Genomic DNA, 19,503 nt, shown 5'->3' on the forward strand with positions numbered 1-19,503 from the left:
TCTGCCTTACTATAACAATGGGTCCTATTATCCCCATTTTACAGATAAAGAAACTGAGGCTCAGAGAGGTTCAGTCATTGCACAGATCCCCCAACATATCAGTAGGTTTCAAGCCCATGCAGTGGGGCACCAGGGAGGATTGGGGGTTCTGGGCAGAGGATGGGGCTTGAGGGCAGAGGGCAGCTTGGAGGAGCACGCCCGAGTGGACAGGTGGGGAGCTGGAAGGCTTAGCGGGGCTCCTTGGAGAGCAGCGCTGTCCCTGGGCACCACGGAGGTGGTTCCTGGCCAGAGCTGATTCTGTCCTGTTCAATTTTGAACTGAAGTGCAAACAAGCCTCAGCGCCCGCTGCTCCCACCCCAAATCGAATTCGTGCTAATATTTCTCTGCGGGCGGCGGGCTGCCTGCCTTCCGGGGACGGAGGGCGGGGGAGACTGGCAGGGAGGCCAGGCTCAACCACGGGGCTGCCGGGACCAGGCCATGTGTCTGGGGCGGCCAGCTTAGCTGGCTGGGATTGTCCACCCAAATTAAATTTTAACCCAGCTCATAAATCTTCCACTAAGTACGTCCCCTGCCGCAGCGTGGGCCAGCACAGCGACAGCCTTGTTCCTCTGCCCCACATGGCTGTGGGGAGGCTGGGCCTACCTGCCTTGGGAAGTGGGACGGTCACCCACAGACAGGCCCAGGGGCAACCTTGCAGGCTGTCCCAGGAGGAAGTTCAGTGTTGTCCGTTGGGGGCCTGCTTCTCCCAGCAACCTTAACTTCTCAGGCCTCAGTTTCCTCAGCTGGGCAAGTCGGGGAATAACAGCATCCCCAGCAGGGATGCAGGAGGAATAAGAGATGATGCAGATAAAGTCCTGGGGGGTGAGGAAAGGGGGCCCTTCTCAGGGGCCACCCCACCCCCACAGAAGGGGAGGCTCAGGTGCCCTTCCTGCACCCCCAGCCCCTGCCTCAGCAGATGGTTAGTGGGCTTGCAGCCTCAAAGGAGGCTCAGGGAGGGAGGGTGGGGGTGGAGGTGGCCACAGCCTGTCCCTGCCCTCCCTCCCTCTGGAGCCCTGGGGGCTGTGAGCTGAGTCGGCTGGGCCAGGCCATGAGCACTCAGCACTGGTGGGGTGGGTGGCTGCGCACACACAGCCATTCAGGGGAAGCCGGGACTCAACACTGGGATCCCCCAGGGCTGGAGTGGGGAGGAGGGGCTTAGCTCAGAGCCCACCCTGCCCCAGGTCTTGCATTCGGGGCCAGAGGGAGGCTTCCTTTGTTGAATTGTGGTTTTAGGAGGCGTAAAGTGCATACCGGCACCTGCACAGCCTGGGGTGTGCAGTTCTAAGACCTGTGAATCTTACATATGCATATGGTGCCCTTGTGACTACCCCCGAGCTCAGAGGATGGAACATTCCCTCCCCACCCCCAGCTTTCTACTCTCCAGTCCAAACCTGTCCCTCTGCTCTCCCCATGCCCTCAGGAGGAAGTCCAGGCCCTTCCCTGAGGTCCCCTAGCTGACCGCCCTGCCCCAGGCTGAGTTGTCTCAGGACAGCCACAAAGCCAGCCTTCCTCCTGCCTCCGGGCCTTTGCACAGCGGTTCTGCGACTGGGGGTGCTTTTTCCGGCCCCTGCAGCCCCACTTCTGTCTGAGACTCCTATTCATGCTCCAGGGACTCACATCATGTGTTCAGGGAAGACAGAGAGGGGGAGAAGGGCATGAGGAAGGAAGGTTCTCGTGCTCACAGTACAGAGATGTAGACACACCCAGATCACCCAAGCAGCTGTGGAGCTGGACGTGAGCCCTCATCCGCTCCTCCAACTAGCCCGTGACTTCCACAGGCAGTGCTAGGGGTGGCGGCTGGGGATGGAGCTGGGAGGGGAGGTAGCAGGCAGCCCGCTAGCCCTTCCCTGTCCTGGCAGGAGCTGTCACTGCCTCTCTCCTTGATGGCGGGGTATGAAGAGAAGCCTTTTGACGCAGGGAGATGATCCCTCCCCAGCCTCCACCTACACAGCAGCCACGTGGCCACCCTGAGCAGCTGCCACAGTGACCGACACCCCCCGGATGTGTTTGTCCTCCCACAGCAAAGCACAATTAACATCCCCACCGGTAAATGATATGGGGCCATATTTCACCTGGACCCAAATGTGGGCCACAGAGGCATTAAAATAAATGACGGCACGGTTCAGTGAGGTCTCCGATTCTTGGATCTGGCAGAAGTGCACCTGTGCAGCGCCCCCACTGCTCTCCTGGGCCCCTGCCCCAGTTCCATGCCCTCTGTGCAGGGAAATCAACCTGCTCCTGTCACTTCGGATGTGGGAACAGGGTCCGCCACCCAGACCTCACCCCAACCCTGCCACCCCTGCCACCCCTGCCATGGCTGTAGCCCTGACCACAGGCCGGTTGTCCCCAGCCTGAGGAGACTCCGGGGTGCGTCTGCCTCCCAAGAAAGCCATGTTCTCTGGGAACCAGACTGGGGAGGGTCCAGTTGGCCACACCTCTCCACAGTTGCCACCCCTTGCTGGAGCTCTGGGCTTGGAGGCAAGCACGCAGTCCCCAAGAAATGGGCGCAGCTGGTACCAGCATCCTGCAGCTTCACTCGCTGCAGCCTGCAAGGCTGGCCTTGCCCGCGGCCCCAGCCACCCTGCAGGACATGCAGCCATGGGTCCTTGTCCTCATATTCACTCTCCTGTGATGATCTCATGATGCTGCATGCTTGGCCTGGCCCTTGTGGTCCCTCACCCTGTCCACCCTGTACACAGAGCACGCTGTGCACGTCTGAATGACCGGAGGCTGGACGCCTGCCCAGGGCTGGCTTCTCTGCACTGTGGGGTCCACAGACCACTCTCCTGGGGGCTGTTTCAGGAGATGAAGGCAGTGGGTACACAGGGCTTAGCTCCTTCTTTCTGCGACAGGGGAGAGGTGGAGAGGCCTGGATTGTGTCAGGAGGGGAGGCCGGGCCTCCTCAGCTGTTCAAGGGGCCAGAGCTGGGAGGGCCTCGAGAGGGGCTGTGGTGTGGAAACACCCCGGTGGTGGAGGCCCTGGTGGCCCTGTCACTGGCTCTCTGGGCCTCCCCTGGCTCTTCCCATAGGCACTTGGCCCCTCTATCTCCACCCCAGGGCCCCAGGAGTTCTGTTACTCAGAAAGTGCTCTGCAAAAATAAAGTTGAACCCCGCAGGGACCCAAAGCAGCCAGACTCCTCCAGGGGTGTAGGGTGGGGAGGTTGGTAAAAGTCGCTGCCTCCTCTGGGGAGGGACCAGGCAAGCACCCAGGGGAGCCATAGCCAGGAGATGGGGGGACCTTGCGTCACTAGGCTTGGTGGCCAGGCGGGGCCAGGGAGGGGCAGCATAGACCAGGGGGCAGTGGGGCCTTGGGCGTGACTGTCTGGGGGCCTCGGGGTCCTCACTTGTGGAAGGCCGGCACAAGCATCCTCCCTGTGAGCCCTGCAGGTGCGGCTGTGGGCCTGGGGCAGGGCAGGCGCTCAGGAGCTGGCTGCCTAGCCTCCCCTTCCTCACCCAGGACGGCAGAGGCTGACTCTCCTCTCACCTGCAGGTGGCACCACCCTTTACAGTGTGTTTCTCCTGGCCTGGAGCAGGTCTCTCCTCCTCCTCCCCGGGTTTTGTTTTTCCATCAGCACACACCACCAGGCCACCCTTATTGGTTGTGTGACCCACGGCAAGTCACTCGACCTCTCTGGGTCTCGGCTGCCCTGTCTATGAAATGGGGACAATCGTGTGTTTCCCCAGGTCACTAAGAGCACGAGATGAACGACAGCAGACAGTAAGAGACTGAACAGAGCCTGGCACATGATGGGCTCTTGGTGGGTGGGAGTGGCTGTTGTGTTATTACTTGGCAGGGGCACTAGGCAGGATGGCAGGCGGAATCGGGTGTATTGAAGGTGCCATTCACAAAGTCATGGGCGGGGTTAGGAAACCAACAGGGGAAGGTGGGCAGCTGTCACCCTGGAGGCTGGGGAGGAGGCAGAGGTTACCAGACTCAGAGAGAGCCACCGAAGCCACTGGGAGGGCCACTGACAAGAGAGGGAAGCCTCAGGGACTCGTGCCCCGCCGGCTGCCCTCCCTCCCTCGGGCCTGCTGCTGTGGCTCCTCTGTGAACCCAGCCGGAAGGCAGGAGCCCAGGAGCCCACTGGTGACCAGCAGCCTTCCAGGCACAGGGCGGGTCGGGGAGTGATCTGACGGGACAAGTGCTCTGCTGAGGGGCTGGCATTGCACCGCGGAGGTGAGGGCCCTGGGCTCTGGGTGGGGGAGCAGGGCTTGGTGCTGCTGTTTACCAGCTGTGAGACCGGGGTAGGGCAGCCAAGTGTCCCAGTGTGCCAGGGATTCGGACCCAAACTCGGTCAAAATAGGGCCCGCAAGTCCCCTAGACCTGGGGCAGGAGGCTCATCATCTCTGAGCCCAGATTCCCCATCTGTAACATGGAGGAGTCGTCGCCTCACGGAGCAGGGGTGGGATTCAACACGGGTGTGGGTCCAGCCCCCTCCCCTGACTCCCCCAGGGCATTCTCCAGCCTCCTCCTGTTATCCATGCACTTTCCTTCCCAGCTGCCGGGTCGGCAGCCACGGACCAGAGAAAGCGGCTGAAAACTTGGGGAGACTGTTCTCAGAGCAAGGAACTCCCCAGTCCCAGCCTGGCCCCACTCCTGGGGTGGAGGTGATGCCTTGAGAGAAGCTGGCCTAGGGCCTGGACAAAGTGGGGCTCTTGAGGGAGGGTGAGAGGCCCTGAGACGGTGCCATCGGGGAAGCTGCCAGTCCCGTGGGGGCAGGGCTGAGAGGAGGGTAAGGGCTCCTAATGCCAGTCTCTGTGCCCACTCATAGGTGTCCTGCCCCCAGGGAAAGAATGAGGAGGATGATGGTGCTGGAGTCGAGACCAGCTCTGCCCTGTGCGACCCTGGGCAGGGCATTCACCTCTCTGAGCCTCAGTTTGCCCCCCACGCCCTGTAAAGTGAGAGGATTGGATAAGGTGGCGTCTTCATTGTTTCAGCACTTATGACAAGGCCCTCCATCCAAGTAACAAACAAAAGGGAAACACAAAGCCTGTGACTGGACTCAACAGCTGTGTCATCCTGAGCCCAGAACCTTCTAGAATGGGGCTGGGGGAGGGGAAGATATGCACCCTTTCCCCACGGGGCTAGGGACTCATCTCTGCCTGTCTTCCCAGGCCCCAGGTTTCAGGCCCTGAACAGCCTGAGTCCACAGTGTGACAGGGTGTGGGAAAGGCCAACGGGCGTGTGGGTCTCCAGCCTTTGCTCATCCTCGGGAAATGCATCGTGCGTTGCTTTTCCCGTCTGGGAGTCTAATAGTCAGCAGTTATTTATCGTCTCGTTTCTTAGTGGGTAGGAAAGCCACAAATAAGTAAACTCAGGCAGCAGGGCACAATTACTGAGCCTGGTGCTTTATTTCCTCAACTCACCTCCAGCCCGGGCAGCAGTGGGTCGATAATAATTTATGAGGCAGCCCCTGAGGTGGAGGAGGAGGAGGAGGCCAAATAACCACATTTGCTTCCCCGGGCCCTCCCTCGACCGGCTCTGCCTGCTCACAGGTGGCTGGGCCAGGAGGCTGCGGGATGAGGCAGGAAGTGGAGGCTGTGGCCAGCCATCGCCGCAGGAGGGGTCCCAGCTGGAGCACTGCGCAGCCCCAGGCCTTGTCCCCAGCCACCAACAGACCACTTCCCTGAGGCGGGGACGTCCCAAGACTAAAATGGGGGCAGGGGTGGCAGCATCTCTCCACCACATCCCAAGACTAAAATGGGGGCGGGGTGGCGGCGTCTCTCCACCAGGCACTTGGGGTTTGTCTCTGGGGCTCTGCAGAAGCAGAGCCCGAGTCGGGTCCAGCCCTGCACTCCCAGGGAGCCCTGAGGGACGAAGTAAAGCAGGAGAGGGCAGGGGGAGGGACAGCCAGGGTGGTCGCAGTTTGGTCTGCCCTGTAGGGGGCACTGGCAGAATCTGCAGCACTGACCTCTGACCTCTGGGTCAGTTGGTTACTGACTGCTGACTGTGCCTAGGAGAAGGGGGAGGAGGGAGGGGAGGAAGAAGACGGAGAAGGAGGAGGGAAGAGAAGACGAGGAGGGACATGGGAGGAGGAGGGGAGAAGGGAGAGGAGAAGGAGGGAAGAGAAGGTGGGGAGGGGGCATGGGAGGAGGATAGAAGAGGGATGGGGAGGGGGCCTAAGACTCCAGCTCCTGGGGCAAGGGAAGTGGGCAGTGGCAGGCTCCGCTGCGGGGTCTGCAGCCCACGGAGTGTGGGACAGAGTTCATCCTGCCTCAGAAGGAGGCTGGGATTTGGATTTCATCACTCACGTAGCCGATTTCATCACGTTTCATTTTCTGTCAAGTTTCCTGCCGTTACAATCTCATTCATTCCTCTGGGGACATGAGGATGCCAGGTAGGGAGGTTGGGGGGCGGGTGGCACCACCGCAGCTTTTGCCCCAGGGCTGCACTGGTGCCAGGGAGGTGGATGTGGGGGACGAGCCTACAGGGGTGAGGCTGGGGTGGGGTTGGGGTTGGTGGGTTACAACAGTAGCTGAGGTGCATGCCCAGGGAGAGCTGGGCCAGTCCTTCGGGCGTTTGCACAGCACCTCCTGGAGTCCCTGCCACAGCCTAGGACGTTGCCGCCACCATCCCCCCATCCGACAGATAAGGAGACTGATGTTCAGAAGACACTCGGCCCAAGGTGCGCAGCTGCTGAAGTTGCATGAGGGGCCCCAACTCCCCACCTGGACACTGGCCATTAGCACTGTCCTGTCCCCTCCAGCAAGGCTTACTGTTCTTCCCACAACAGCCCTCCTGACAGTGGGCCACTACCCCAGTCCCCCAGGAGGCTGCTGAGGCCCAGCACAGCCAAAGGCAGGAGCACCAGAGCGGCTGCTGGGCCAATCCCACCATCTGGCCACTCTTCTCTGTGTCCCGAGGCCTCTCTCTGGGGCTGCAGGAAGCATACTGAGGGCGGTGGCGTCACTCTGGGCTCTCAGGTGGTAGAGGACACCGGGGCTGCCGGCCCTCTATCCCCACATGATCTCAGCTCCCGAGGGTCCCAAAAAACAATCCTCTCACCCAAGCCAGGACCATAGCACACTCTGGTGTATTCAAAAGGCCACCGTCCTTCCTGGCCTCCAAGCTTGGCCCGTGTTAGGGTCGCCGTGGCATCCCGAGTGGGTGGAGTCACTGCACAGTCTCAGGCTCCAAAGAGGGCTCTAATTCCTACCCACTAACGTCTCCCCTGTTCTTGTCTTTCTGTCTGCCTCTTAAAAAAATTAAACACGGATGGTTTCATATGGGGAGAATTAGTATTCCAGGCAGGCCAGGGGATGTGATCAGAATGTCAAGGCCAGAGACACAGAGCCTGAAGGGAAGGGAAGAGGTGCTGGGCCTGGCAGGGGTCCTGGGGTGGGGGCAGAGGGCTCTGACCCTGCCTATGGAGGGCTGGTGGGGCCTCCCAGGGGCCTATGTGCCGCTGGAGAGGTTGAGGTTGGGTGTGGCCAGAGGTCTTGACACAGCATCCACGATGGGAGGAGATGGGGCCACTCAGAGACCGCGTGTGGTCATGACATGTGCCTTCCCATGGCCCAGCCCGGCTCCTCTGCCCCGTCCACTCCCACTCTCATTCAGCCCTCACTTGCTGCAGGCACGTGTGCCACTGTGTGCCAGCCACCAGCTGGGTACCAGGGAGGCACAGGGCAGGGACAGGCCTATCCTCACCACTGCATGTCACCAGCACCAGGCCCCTGCATGGCACACAGCAGCCCCTTACCAAAAGCCTGAGTAAACGGGTGCATGAACACCCATAGCATCTCCCCAAGCATGGTTTGAAGAAGACACGAACGCTGGGAGGTTAACAGGTGTCACCAAAGACAAAGTCAATGTGTAACCGCTGGAGTGAACAAGCTTCAATTGGCATCTTTGCCGCAGGACTTCTCAGATCCTTTAATATGCTAATGTGCCCTGTGACCCTGCAGAGGGAGTACGGCTTGCAGCCTCCAGCCGACCTTTAGTCCCTGGCCACACCGGAGTGGCTGGTGTGGCCTTGAGGACCCGGAGTGGAGAGAGGAGTGAGTTTGCATCCAGGCTCTGGAGCAGACCCCCTGTGGGACCCTGGGCAGGCTCCTGAATATCTGTTTTCTCAGGTGGAAAATTGGAATGGTAATAACAGTGCCTGTGCATTCAGTGAGGCGACGTGTGAATAGTGTCTGCCTCGGACACAACACAGGGCGGCCACTACTGTTGTTGTTAGTATTATTATTATCCACATCAACATCTCAGCTCTGTGTGCCTGGGCCATCTAGAACTCGATCGAGTCAGCTGCTGGTGTTGTCACTGCTGCGGACACAGTCCTTACCCGTAAGAGCTCACGGCCCATTGGGAAAAGACAATTATACTCCTCGGTGGAGAGGGCAAGGGCTGAGTGAGCCAGGAAGCCAGGCCTCCACCTGGCATGCTCACCGCTGCCTGGCATCTCTGCCAGTGGCCATGTAGACTAGGTATGGATGCCCCTGGTGGGGGCAGCCTGGCCCACCTTTGGGCATCTCTGCCTGGTACAGATTTCTTTCTTAACTCCATCCCTCCCAGTCCTTCCCTCCCAGTCCTTCCAGTTCTTGGGCCTCCCAGAACAGGTCGGTCTTCCTTCTCTGCTGAAGACAGGAGACTGCCCTCTTCCCTGGACAGGGCTGAACAAGCCCCACCCCCTCTTGGTCATGGCCAAGGTCACTCCCCACCCACTGGGCCTCCCGCTCTGTAGTGTGGCTGTGTGTCTCTAAGAGCCCAGAACAGTGTTCTAGTCTGGCCTGACCAGGGTGGAAGGAGGGAGGAGGTGGTACAGTGATCACTTCCTTCAATATGCCGTTGATTCCTCCATTAATACAGCCTGTGCAGCAACCAGAAGCTGGGGGCAAGGTGTCCCTCTGTGTCTGGTACAGTGAATCACCTTGCTCTGCAGAAGCAGAGGATAGCTGGCTGATAGAAAGCAGGGTGCCAGGGGAGCCTGAGAGGCCAAAGCTAAGCAGGCCAGGGCCGGGCGCGGTGGCTTATGACTGTAATCCCAGCACTTTGGGAGGCCAAGCCAGGCAGATCATCTGAGGTCAGGAGTTTGAGACCAGCCTGGCCAACATGGTGAAACCCCGTCTCTATTAAAAATACAAAGCTTAGGCTGGGTGTGGTGGCTCACGCCTGTAATCCCAGAACTTTGGGAGGCCAAAGCGGGTGGAGCACAAGGTCAGGAGTTCAAGACCAACCTGGAAGACGGTAAAACCACGTCTCTACTAAAAATACAAAAAAAGTTAGCCGGGCATGGTGACAGGCGCCTGAAATCCCAGCTACTCAGGAGGCTGAGGCAGATAATTGCTTGAACCCAGGAGGCGGAGGTTGCATTGAGCTGAGATCATGCCACTGCACTCCAGCCTGGGCGACAGAGTGAGACTCCAACTTAAAAAAAAAAAAAAAATCCCAAAAAACAATGTTAAGCAGGCTGGGGACAAGGAAGGGTCAGGGAAGCTTCCTGGAGGAAGAAACAGTTGTCAGTTAGAAATGAATGGCAGGCTCCCGGAGTGAAGGCCTCCTGAGTCATCCATCCCTGCCCCTGCCTAACCGCAGGCTGACTGGCAGAGCCATTGGGTCGCGTACGTCATGGGGCAGACTCCGGAGGCTCAATGTGTGGCTGCTGCGGGCGGGACCATTTGTCTTTGGGAAAAGTGGTTCAGGGAGGCTGACCACAGAGGCCAGAGGCCTCTCAATGCTGACCCCTATCTACCAGGATTTAGAAAGTCACCCCTGACCCCACGACCACGGCACCCTTGGCTGTGCCTGGGGTTCACAGGGGAACTGAGGCTGAAGCACTTCCCAGAGGTCACCATCCAGGTTGGGGGGCCCAGGAGTGGATTTCGCCGAATGTCCCATCTGGGCCTGTGTCCCAAGAGGGGAGGTAGCCACAGGTCGCCCAGCCCCGTGTGCTCCAGGAGTGAAGGTACTAGGGGCCTCGTTAGCTGTGGCTTCAAAGAGCCTCGTTATTAACAAAAGTGTGCCGTGAATGCTTTCTCTTCCTGCTTCTCTCCTTAAGGCAGGCTCCCAAATGAAAAGGAAAATATACAATGAGAGGCACTAAGGAAACCTCAGAGGAAAGCCAGGCGTCTGCAAAGATGGGGAAGGAACGACATTCCACTCTCGTGTGAGGTGTGGGCTGGCTTGCTTGCTTTATTTATTTAAAATAGTCTCTCTTTTTCCCCCATTCCTCCCAATTCAGCTAGTCTCTCAGGCGCGCTTTAAGTTCTTTTGAAGTGTTACAACCATTTTCTCCTCTTTCAATTAACAACAAGAAAAGGAAGCTAATAGCTTCCTGAGCCACTCGCTGTAAATATTAACAAAGTCTGGCCGCCTGGGCCGAGCGCACAGCATTGCTCTCGGCCAGAGAGAGCATGTTTACGGGAAGGAGGGAAAGGGTGGGAGATTTCCAATACAGGCAAAAAAATCCCTTGGCACAGGCTCTTGCTGGTGCAGGGAAACCAGAGAGCTGGGAGCTGAGTGAGAGGGCACCTGTCCCTGGGGGCTGGAGGCTGGCAGAGCTGGTGGGAGGGAAGTAGAGAACTGAGGTTGCTAGTGGATGCTTCTGGAAGGAAAGGCGGCTTCCCCCAGCTGCACCTGAGTAACTCGGATGATGGCATATGTGTGGACTGGAATCCCCAGCTCACAGTGGAGGTCTGAGGAGGGCTGGGTTTCTAGATGCAGCAGGCGGAGGGAGGTGCTGCACACCGGACCCCCAGCACTAGCACGGAGCCCTTGAAGGAAGTGAGCAGGGGGCTCCTGAAATAGGCCAAGAGGGGCTCCAAGTCAGGGGTTGAGACCTGAATGGAGGAGCGCGAGGCTGAGGGGAGGGTCTGGGGAAGGGGCAGCCGAGGGAGGGAGCTGACTGCCTTTGGCCAGAGCCTGGGTTCTCTGACAGCTCCTCGCTTTCTCCCTGGGGAGTCTCCAGCAGTGGTCCCCCCACCCCCCAGGGGCCCATGAGCCTGTAGGATATGTCGCGCTGCAGCCAGCACAGTGCTGCTTCAAACTGCCACTCGAGAGCTCCAGCGTGGGGACAGCGTGGGGCCCACTTCACAGCCAGGCTGCCAGGAGATGCTGTGAGAGTGCCCAGACCCTGGAGGCCAGGAGGGGACCAGGGCTGCCTGCCGGCTCCACCACCTGCCTCGGCCAAGGGCCAGCCAAGAGCACTGTGACGGGCAGGCAGGGGGTCGAACAGCCACTGTTCTGCCGACAAAAGCAGGCCAATTTCCTGAAAGAAGAGGTTCCGGCCTTGGCTGGTGGCGCCAGGTTCATCACCCCGAGCTTCCTCTAGGCTGGACACGGTCCCTAATGGGCACGGGCGACGCATTACAGTGAGGTCTGCCAGGTAGAGCTGGCAGGCAAGTGGTCGTTCCTGTCCCCTCTTTTTTTTTTTTGAGACTGAGTCTCGCTGTGCTGCCCAGGATGAAGTGCAGTGGTATGATCTCAGCTCACTGCAACCTCCGCCTTCCGGGTTCAAGCAATTCTCTTGCCTCAGCCCACCGAGTAGCTGGGATTACAGGCGCCTGCCATCACGCCCAGCTAATTTTTTTATTTTTAGTAGACACGAGGGTATCAACATGTTGGCCAGGCTGGTCTCGAACTCCTGACCTCAAGTTATCCGCCTGCCTCAGCCTCCCAAAGTGCTGGGATTACAGGCATGAGCCAGTGCACCCTGCCCTGTCCCCTTTTGTGCCTAGAGTTGCTCTGTGAAGGGGCAGGCTCTGGCCGCAGTGCCCCTCCCTGAGGGGAAGAGGGCAGGCCTGTGGGGGGCTGCCGTGTCCCCATACCCTCCAAGCACACTGCCAGCTGTGTCCCCTCGAGGGCCTCCCCCGGCAGAGCTGAGAGCCGATGCCTGTCCCTCCGTGAGCTGGGTGCGAGTGGCCCTTGCTGGTCCCCCGCTCACCCACTCTCTCAGCGTCTAGGCCCGGGAGTTCCTGCCTACCCTTGCTGGGAGGAGATTGCAAAGGCACAAGAGCACTCCAGGCGGATGAGAACTCTTCAGGTGCCTGCCTGCTCCTGTCTCCCTGCTGCCCGGGGATGGCGGTGCCCACTGGCAGCCGTTTCTAGGTCCCCTGTTGCTCAGCTGCACTGTGAGGACGGCAGCTTCAGCTAGGGAACCCTCCCCCTCTGCAGCACCCTGAGCCTGGCAGAACTGGGCCTCCAGACCCCCCAGACAGTACAGGGAGGGACTGCTGGGTCCAGTGGGGCAGGTAGGGAGGGGCAGGTGGCTACAGTCTGCGCCCAATTTGGGCTTCTCTGCCAACTCAGCACCAAGGGATGGGTGAACTCCCAGGCCACCTCTGGCCAGAGCTGCCCACATGTGAAGGGAAGGAAGGAAGAGAATAAAGAAGGGGAGATGTCCCGTGGCAAGAGAAGCTCCGTCCTGGGTGAGTGGGCCCCGCACCCCTGAAGCGCCCTGCTCTGGGCGCTGCCTGCTGAGTTTCTCTGATGGCCATCTTGAGGGTGGGCGCTGGCAAAGGCCCAGGCCCGCCGGCCGGGCGGCACAGACTCCTGAAGCCACCCACGGCCTGGCTCGCACACTCTCGCAAATACCCTGAAAGTCTGGGTTTTGTCAGGAGATGGTTTAATTAGCAGAGCGGAGGCTGGGAGGGTTCGCACCACACAAGCAGGCTCTCGCCTCCGCCTCTTCTCGCCCTGCTACTCGGGTGCCATGCAGCGGTGCCAAGCCTGGGGGCCCGGAGCAAGTGGGCAGGGAATGGGGTGGGCCCATCTCACAGAGCAGAAGGCACAGCCTCCAGAGGCCTTCCTGCTCCTGCTCAGGCCTGGGGCTGCAGGCTGCACATCAGGACCAGGCTCGGAGCCCATAGCAAGCTGGCTGTCCATGGCTCTCTTGGTGGTGCTCCTGGGAGCACTCAGCTGCCCTCCAGTGAGGAGAAGGAGGCGGGAACCCACTCAGCACCCAAGCCTGTCTTCAGGGAGTAAAACCTGGGGGCCTCCCAAGTTGGCCCCTTCCCTTCAACCCCTCACTGTGTGAGGTCCCTACCCCATGTCCCTGTCCCTGTTCCTGAGGACACGGTCCCAGCTTTTCACTGGTCCTCTCCTGTGCACCTGGGCACCTTCCAGGTCTCCAGGCAGCAGCGAGAACGCTCTTTCTAAATTGCAAGTCTGGTCACGCTCCTCCATGCCTCGGCACCCTCACGGCCTCCCCGCTGCCCTTGTACGAAGACCAGGCCCCTCAGTGCAGCATTCAGAGCGCCCCCAAGGCCAGGCTCCGGGCCCTGCTTCAGCTCGGATCACGGCCCTCCACTCACTCAGAGCTCTGGGACACTGACCTCTCACTATACCAAGCCCTCCCACCTCCAGCCTTCACATAGGCTGTTCCCTCAGCCTGAAATGTTCTTCCCGTCCCACTCCCTACATGCTGAGCCCATTACTGGAGCGGTCCTAGCCCCCACACGGCAATGCTCTCCCTGCCCCCAGCCTTCTGTCTCCAGTGCCCTCGGGAGAGAGGGAATAAGCAGCCCCCAGACTGCTCTCTGCAATGGGAAAGAAAGGAACAGGCTCTGTGGACGGCCATCCTGGTAGGGGGAAGTCAGAGCCATGGAACAAACTCCAGTTTGAGTCACAAAGAGCCTTTTCATCTATAAAGGTCAGATACAGATGCTGACCTCAGCCTGGAAGTCCAAAATGAAAGAATATCCTGGGTCTCCTAGCTCGCACCAGCTCTGACCTGCTTACAATGATCTAAACTCTGCCCTCTTTGCCACAGGGCAGCTCTGCCCAGGGAGGGGGCAGGCATGTTGTTCATTTAAAACACCACTTCGCTAAGTCACCAGCCATAAAGCCCACCTGGGTTTCTAGCAGCACATACCAGCCATCTGATTAATGACACATACATAAAAATCCATCCCAAAGAGCCAAAGGTTGAAATGAAACAGGAGGGCTAATTGCTAATATAGGAATTAATATCAGAGAGCTCCGATCTTTAAGGCAGCTATGAACTGTAAAGCTGAGGGCCTGAGGATCGTTTCTACTTCGGGAGGAAGCCCTGAGTGCCAAGGGTGGGCAGTGGCTCTAGAAGATAGGCAGGTGGTCAAGGGGAAACACAGCCAGACCTGCCCCCCTCTGGATTGCCACTGAGCTCACATGTGACTGTCATAACATGAGAGTACCCCAGAACCACAGCACAGCGTTATCTTCTCCAAGAAGCCTCCATGATCCACCTCACTCCCCGAAGGCTGGGCAAGGCGGGGCTCTTGGCTCCCACACTGCCCTGTGTGCGTCTCACATTGTAGCCCTCTGAAAACCAATGCCCTCCCCACTGGACTGTGAGCTCCTGGAGGATGGGGGCATCTCTTTGGATCCCCAATGTCTTGGACAATGCCTGGAGCATGATTAGACTCAGAATATGTTTGCTGGATGGAGAGATGGGTAGATGGAAAGATGGAGAAATGGATAGGTGGAGAGAAATGGATGAATGGAGAGACGGATGGATGAATGGACAGATGGATAGATGGAGAAATGGATGGATGGATGAAAAGATGGAGAGATGGATGGATGGATAGAGGTGAATAGATGGACTGATGGAGAGACGGAGGGATGGAAGGATGAATACAGAGATGGAAGGATGGATGGATGGAGAGATAGGAGCATGGATGGAGAGATGAATGGATAGATTGATGGAGGGATGGATGGATGAAGAGTTGGAAGGATGGAGAGATAGATGGAAGGATGGATGGAGAGATGAATGGATGGGTTGACAGAAGGAGAGATGGATAGGTGAATGGAGAAATGAGAAGGAAGGATGGACGGATGGATGGATGGATGGATGAATGAATAGAGAAATGGTGAGATGGAGGGATCGAGAAATGGAGGGAGAGATGGAAGGATGAAGGGATGGATGGATGGAGGGGTGCACAAGAGAGCCTCAGGAGAAGCCCAGGACCCCTCAGTGCAGTGTTTGGTGGATGGTCCGTTTCTCTTGCGCTGTCTTGGAGTAGTGCAGCAAGAAGGAAACTGGCCTGGAGTTTGAGGCCCTGACACTGCTGCAGGTTGTATAACCCTGGACAAGTCCTGCTCCCTCTTCTCAGTCCACACAATGGAAGTGGTCCTCCCTGACCTGCTAGCCATGCTGTCTTCCCAAGCTCAGGGAAGATGGCAAGGCAGAAATTACTGGGAAAGGACAAGGTGCATTGTCCCCTGGCATATATGTATGGGCAGATTCGGCCAAAATGCAGAGGGTGGTGCAGAGATGTGAGACTGGGCACTTGGCTTTCTTTTCCTCCTTTCAAATTTCTTTTAATACAGTTGTGATGTGATTGACGACAACAAAAGTAGAAAATTGTGTAAGCATCTCAAAGTACTTTTACTCAAAATGGAAGCTTTTATGATGTTGACTCAAAAAATGGTTTATTGGTTTTGAGCACAGAGACCAGACCTGGAGCCTGTGGGAACGGGGGAGGCCAAGGCGAGGAGTGTAACCACTAACTTCACACGGCATGATCTCCACTCACTCGAGCCAGAAGGGTGGCCACTGGGGGTGCTGTGGCTCTGGCGGGAGGTGTCTGCCAGGCGCACGCATTTACATATTTATTCTTGGGCCTCCTTTGGTTCAGTGAATGCAGGTGGCTACTAATGATCATCATTATGCGCCCACACAAGGGAAGAGCCACAGTGCTGCTGGAGAGCTCACACCTCCCAACCACTGCCAGCCAGACTCACTTGGAAAACCAATACACACCCCAGAAGCCTGAGAGGCCCCACTTATCCAGGGCACAGACGCTGAGGAGCCCAGTATCCCAGCACTGGGGTTCCAGGAGGCTCTGCAGGCCCCAGGGAAGGTGGGGGTGGGGGCTGCAGCAGGGAAGGTGAACTGAGGACATACAAAGCTGGACGGGCACCAAGAGCCTCACTTAGTGCCTTGGTTTTCTAAATGAGGGAGCAGATGGAGAGTTTGGTGGGTGCATTTATTAAGCACCAACTGCATGCAAGTCACCGAGCCAGGTGCTGGGGGATCCAGCCTCAGGTCCTCCCTTGAAGCCAGGGAGACAATTCTTTTCATGCTCCGTTGTTGCTGTCATGGTTCACAGGACCACACAAGCCAAGCAGAGGGTGGCCCATTGCAGGGAGGGAGGGATGATGTCTGCATGGATTCTTACAGAAGGGGAACAGTACAGTGAAGGGCCAGGCTGGAGCCAGCTCGGGGCATTAGTGGGCAGTAGTGGGAGACACGGCTGGTGGGCTGGGCAGGGCCCTTGGAGACTACTGTAGGAGCACTGCCTCTATCCTGAGAGCTATGGGACGCTCTCAGGATAAAGCCGAGAAGCTATGGGAAGGGTCTGAGGCGAACACACCAGTGGGATGAACCTGCCTCCTTTTTGGGTTCTTAATTTCAAAAGCAGAGCTCAGTGGTTTCTCTCTTTATCGGGAGGCAGCGGCCACAGCTGACTGGAGCCTCTGGGCTCCCAGGACACGGCAATCATCCTCTCAAAATGCCAAGGCCCGCTGCCCCTGCCCCACCCCCATCGGTATAAAACAATTTCTGTGCCCCGGCCAGGGAGGCGGATGACCTCACTGGACTTTTTCCATCTCTCGCTTTCATGGAGAAATTACAATTTATAATTGGATGAAATCACGCGGGTGGTAATAGCAATAAGGGCTTGTGCTAGAGCCGGCCGCCCTCCCGCCGCGTGCAGGGACTCTGTCCTCATCTTCCCTCCTGCATAAGCCCCACCGTACCCCTTCCAGGGCCTGTGCCCCACCTGTAGTATTCACCAGGCACTGGCCATTCAGAATCGATGTCCCGTGGGGCTTGCTGGCTCTGAAACCTCCTTCTTCCTAGGGCAGCTTGTCCCAAGAAAACTCCCCCCGCCACCCTGTCCACCCCATCAGACTCAGCCTGCACACCACCTGGCTGGCACACACCCTTCCCAAATGCCTTCCCTGCCAGGCTGTGAGCCCCGTGGGCAGCCACCCCCCATCTGGGTGCTGGGCTTATTAAAACACGAACCCTAATATCCCTGTTTTTATTTGTAACGGCCTCCGACAACAAGCATTTCTCAAATCAGCCACCTTAGGCCCTACAAAGAAAAGTGCCCAGATGCAGCTGAGCCCATCTGGATCTGATTTCAAACCAGAGCGAGCACTCTCAGATGTGTAATAAAAGCCCTTTTCCAAAGAGGGGCTCCTGCAGGGGGAATACAGACACCAGGGCACCGCGGCCCTTCCACATGCCGCGCTAATGAGAGGTGCTGGGGAGGGCTCGGGGTTTTGTTTTGGATTCCAGAACAGCCTGCCTGCCCTCCGTCTGTGCAGAAGAGGAGGGCGGCTGCCGGTGTTGAGGACTGACCCCCCACCTAGGAAGTGGGGTGGGCACCAGACAGAGGCCAGGAACACGGAGACCCAACTTCCCCAGTTCCCTGATGGTCCTGCTTCCCATGGTGGGGAAAGGCAGTGCTTGTTCTGGAAGCCCAGGCCATGGCGGCCCAGTTGGAGCCTTTGAATGACATTTAGCAAGAAGAGCAGGTGCCGGGGGAATTGGAGCCAGCTCTGGGCTGGGCGGGTGGCCCTGCACGGCCAGGAGCTCGAAAAACTTCATTTTTCTCTTCCCAGTCCTTCCACCCCCAGGGAGGGAAAACCAGGTAGCTGCAAGGCTGGGCACCATGCATGGCCAATTGTCAGGATTTGGAAAGAGGCAGGAGATAGGGAGAATAACCCCAGCCCCTTCCCCGGCTCATAGGCAAGTGGCATTAAGAAAAAAAACAGGATCCAGGCTGGGTACAGTGGCTCATGCCTGTAATCCCATCACTTTGGGAGGCCGAGGTGGGCGGATCATGAAGTCAGGAGATGGAGACCATCTGGCCAATATGGTGAAACCCCATCTCTACTAAAATTAAAAAAAAAAATTAGCCGGGTGTGGTGGCTCACGCCTGTAGTCCTAGCTCCTTGGGAGGCTGAGGCAGGGGAATCAGTTGAACCTGGGAGGCAGAGGTTGCAGTGAGCCGAGATCACGCCACTGCACTCTAGCCTTGCGACAGAGCGAGACTCCATCCCAAAAAAAACCCAAAAAAACAGGATCCAAAGCAAAGGGGGCTGCAGCCCAGTGGCCCTGGTGGATGTTGTCCCAGTGCGGTCCCTCATGTCTCTGGGCTTAATCACTGGTATTGTTTTTGGCAGGTGAGGAAGCAGGCAGTGGGCGAGAAGATGGATTCCTTTTTGGACAGACAAGACCAGAGAGTGAAGCAGGAATAACTCATCCTCCCTACCTCCCCAGCAAGGAAACCTCTACAAACAGGAGCAGCCAAGCAGGACTGAGGCCCTCGCCCCCCAAGCATCTTCTCAAAGAAGGGCATGTGGGGGCCTGACAGCTCAGCTGCATGTGTCAGCAGCTCCAGCCCCACCATGAACATCTGAACTCCTCAGCGGGGTAATGGACCCCCTCCTTTCCCCCAGAGACGCAGCCTGAGTGGCAGGAATACAGAGCCTTTGGAGAGTGGCTCCCTCTCAGCTCCGTCATGCAAGAACACTCTCTGCACCCAGCCCATTCTGCCAAGTGACTTAAAGGAATTAAAAAAAAAAAAAAAAAAAAAAAAAAAAAAGCCTTGGTAAACGAAAAGGGGGTAAAAGCCACGCAGAGGCCTTTCAGAAGAGGTGGCGGCCTGCAGACAAAAGGGCAAGAGTTGAAAAGGGCTGTGGAGGTAGCAAGCAGCAGAGGCCACCCTGCTCAGGGCTGGGTGCCAGGCCACAGGGCATGCCCGACGAACAGGGAGTCGGAACCCCCTCAGGCCATCCTCGGGAGTCCTGGGGTCCAGAGGGGTGTCCCTGTACCCCTTGCACACAGGACCCTCACTCTGCAGGGATAAGCCAGCTGCGCCTGCAGCCTAGGGTGCCAAGGAGGCTGCTGATTGTGGCCCGCAGCCTCATCTGAACGCCAGGAGACCAGGATACCGAGGCACCGGATCCCCTCTCTGTGCCCTGGGGAGCCCCAGTGCTGCCCAGTCACCCCAGGGCTGAGGTCTGCGTCCCTAGTGGTGCAAGGCCTGGTAGGACCACGGGGCAGGGAATGTGAGCGCCATCCGAGCTCACGGTGTCCTGAGTCGCGGCTTCGTGACTTTGGCAGGGGCCTCCGGACCAGTGACCCCAGTCAAACCCAGAGGGTCTTGGGCTGCAGCGACGAAGGAGGTAAGGCCCAAGGACAAGGGAAGAGGGACGCGAATTCGGAAGGGCTCCAGGGTGGGCCCAGGGTTCCTCGCACCCAGACAGCTGGGTGGCACCCTCCAAAGGCCCCTTTTCCCAGCCAGAGCTCCACAGGTCTCCAAGGGTCTGCAGCTCCATCCCACACACCCACTCACGCAGTTCATGCAGCTGGCAGCTTCTGCTTGCCGGCATAAGCATCATTTGCCACCTGGTGGTCCCCGTGCTGCTGGGCTCTACCCAGCAGCTGGACCCAGGATGTAATGGAGTGGCCTCTCCTGGAGTAAATGGCCCTGCAGCAGGGTGGAGGAATCTCATTTTGAGCCCCCT

The 19,503-nt window shown here is 58.3% G+C and overlaps 2 protein-coding genes across 5 annotated transcripts in view; one reads left to right on the forward strand and one right to left on the reverse strand.

Moving 5' to 3' along the window:
• The window catches only part of MACROD1 (mono-ADP ribosylhydrolase 1), a 167,889-nt gene that overhangs the window by 87,231 nt on the left and 61,155 nt on the right, over positions 1–19,503 (reverse strand). The gene's annotated exons all lie outside the window — the stretch shown is intronic.
• The window catches only part of FLRT1 (fibronectin leucine rich transmembrane protein 1), an 83,281-nt gene that overhangs the window by 49,229 nt on the left and 14,549 nt on the right, over positions 1–19,503 (forward strand). For both annotated transcript variants that reach the window (XM_016921131.4, XM_003313041.6), the window contains exon 2: positions 18,157–19,161. The gene's annotated coding sequence lies outside the window, so the exon portion shown is untranslated. The remainder of the gene's footprint in view (positions 1–18,156; positions 19,162–19,503) is intronic.

Source organism: Pan troglodytes, chromosome 9 (assembly GCF_028858775.2).
Source record: "Pan troglodytes isolate AG18354 chromosome 9, NHGRI_mPanTro3-v2.0_pri, whole genome shotgun sequence".
NCBI lineage: Eukaryota > Metazoa > Chordata > Mammalia > Primates > Hominidae > Pan > Pan troglodytes.